Below are 3,222 nucleotides of genomic sequence, written 5' to 3'. Positions count from 1 at the left end.
AACATTTCTTGTGTTTTACTTGTATCCCCCCCCCCCCCCCCCGGAAAAAAAAACAGTTTAAAATTTGGGAAAACATAAGGGGTATGAACTCACCTCGAATGTGTGTGCTCAGTTAAGTCGCGAAGTGCTATCGATGATCCTCGGATTAGAATACGTAACGATAGTCATATGCTAATAATATTTATAAACAATATCATATTTAAATTAATAAGCTATTAATTTAAATAATAAATTAAGTGATGTTTAAATAATAATTAAAGTCTTAGACAACACTTTAATTATGTAAGGAATACTTACAAATTCATTGGGAATTAATCGGGATAGTTCTAGGCATTTTCGATGTGAAAGTGGGTCCAAAAGAAGAGTTTTTGGTTCTGACCGAAATTAGTCTTCGGTCCGGAAGGGTTCTCGGTCAGGAGGGATTTCGGTCTAGTGGTTCTCGGTCAGGAGGGATTTCAGTCAGCTTGAAGATTTGAAGACTGTTATTGGTGTTCTTTTGTGAAAATTATGAAGATTTGAAGGGTTTTTCTTGAAGTTTTGAAGATTCTTGCATGACACTCGAGAGAAAATGGGTGCGTTTCGGTTGGACAATTGAGAAATGACTTATGTTTATGATTTAAATCAAATATATCGAGAGGGTTGTAACATCCCGATTCCAAGTATACCTTGAGAACCCTGATCTTTGGAGTTGTTGTCTAATTTGGTCCTTATTTCATCAAGAGTGAAAAACGAGTACGCAGGGCGTACCTGAGGTGTACGCTTAGCATACTCATCAGCGTGGTTGTAACGTGGAGGCTACCTAGTACGTTGGGCGTACCCGTGGGTACGCTATGTGTACTAGGCCCATAATGCAAACCCTAATTTAGGGTGATTCCTCTATTTAAGGGATATGATGGCCTCATTCCTAGCCACCATCCCTAGATAGAAAAACCTAAGAGTGCCCTAACCTTGTTCTAGAGCTTGTGTGTGTGTGCTTGAGCCTTGAGAGTTTTTGTGTGGTTTTGAAGAGAAGAGGAAGTCTTGAAGAAGAAGGAGTTGGAGTCCAAACTTCTAGATCCGAGCAAATCTGAGTAGGGAGCTTCTTGTTGAGGTATAAAGTTTCATACTTTGCCTCTCTTTTGTTATCAGCATCTTATTTGAGTATTTTAGGGTTTTGTCCCAAAAAGGTGGAGACTTGTTGAGATCTTGTACTCCAGAGACTAGGACCGACCCCTTTTGAGCATGTGAGTAGTGTATTGTCATAAAAATCCAATATTGGATGTTGAAATCACTCCATGCATGAGTTATGAGCTCCCTTGTGGCAAAACATTGTATATTTTGGAGTTGTTGAAGTCACTGACTTTATGGTTTAAGAGCTATTAAAGAGTCTGGATCTATGAGATGAGCCAAGGTTTTAATCGTTTAAGACCAAAAGAGTGAGAATAAGGAAACTGGAAGGTACGTTGGGTGTAAAATCTAGTATGCGCGGCGTACGGGTGCGCATCACCGATGCCTACATGGCAGCCGAGTACGCGCAGCGTAGGGATCGAGTACTCGTAACGTACTCCCTGCCTTTGACTTTTGTTGACTTTTAGGGTTTGGTTAAGTTATGAGCTATTGAGCATATTGAGGGGTAAAATGGTCTTTTACCCTTCTATGAGTATAAAAGGGTGAGTATAGCTTCTCGAGGACCAATATTAATTAGGGATAATTATTATGTGATAGGCGGAGGCCAGAATGGTGGGTAGAGTGCGGGATTTCCAAGTATGAGGTTTTCACTGTTAGCTTACGAGGTGAGCCTTCTCACTATACTTACCTTAAGTGGTAATTTATGTGTGACCAGAGGGTCTTATGTGTATGTGTTGTGTATTGAGATATCATGTTATTATTTTGTGATATGCTTGATGTGTATTGTATTGAGTTACTGATTTGTGGGACCGGAGGGTCCCACTGAGACACATCGACCGGAGGGTCCTACAGAGTATATTCTGGAGTGGCAATTGTGTTGTATGTCAAATTTTGGGTAATTCACTAAGCTTTATGCTTATTGTGTTATGTGTTATGTCTTTCATGTAGTTTTGAGGATCGCGGCAAGGCACGGACATGATTGTACACACTGGCGAGAGATTGTTTTTATGATTATGGGATTGTGTTTTCTTTGTTGACATTTAGGACATGTGATTTTGAGAATTATTAAATGAGTTATATTATGTTTTTAAAATGAGAAAAATTGTTTGAAAATTTACGTCGTTACAGGGTTCTTGGTCAGAAGGGAGTTTTCGTTCTGAAGAGTAGGATCTTTCGCATGTTCTCGGTTCCTAATTTGGCCCTAAAATTGTATTTTTAGCCCAGATGTTTATATCTGAAACATTAAAATACTTATATAAAAACGTTATTTATATATTTTAAATCACATTTAACCCTTATAGTCTTAACAAAATAAACAAAAATCGAATTTTATTTAGAGGGTTTGACTTTTAATGACTTGAAAAATAATGGTTGTTACAATATCTCCTACCTGAAACTCCAGGTCTGAACGGCGCTTGTCGGCGTAACTTTTCTGCCAACTCTGAGCAGTCTGAAGCCTGCTCCGGACCTGTTGGGTCCTCTCCATCGTCTTGAGTACCACTCCGGTACTCCCCATGACCCTTTGCCCAACCTCACCCTAGCATATTGAAGCTATGCACTTCCTCCCATATAACATCTCGAAGGGAGGATGGTCGATGCTCGTGTGGTAGCTATTATTGTAGGAAAACTCTGCTAAGGGAAGGTAGGTATCCCAGCTACCATCGAAGTCTAATATGCATGCTCGCAACATGTCCTCCAAGGTCTAGATGGTCCGCTCACTCTGACCGTCCGTCTGGGGGTGAAAATCCATGCTAAAATGCAGACGAGTACCCAACTCACCATGAAACTTCTTCTAGAATCTGGAAGTAAATCGCTCGCCTCGGTCAGAAATCATGGAAACTGGCACTCTTTGTGGAGCTACTACCTCCCTGATGTAGATGTCGGCCAGCTTTTCGGCCGAAATTCTCTCCTGGATCGGGAGGAAATAGGCACTCTTGGTCAACTGATCCACGATGACCCAAATCGAATCCACTCCCCGTGCGGTCCTGGGAAGCTTCGTGATGAAATCCATAATAATATCCTCCAATTTCCACATAGGGATATCCAATGGATGCGTATTGTCGTGAGGCCTCTGGTTCTCGGCCTTGACCTTCCTGCAGGTCAAGCACCTCTTAA

The sequence above is a fragment of the Lactuca sativa genome, chromosome 4, assembly GCF_002870075.4.
Source record: "Lactuca sativa cultivar Salinas chromosome 4, Lsat_Salinas_v11, whole genome shotgun sequence".
NCBI lineage: Eukaryota > Viridiplantae > Streptophyta > Magnoliopsida > Asterales > Asteraceae > Lactuca > Lactuca sativa.
This window is presented reverse-complemented; position numbering follows the sequence as displayed.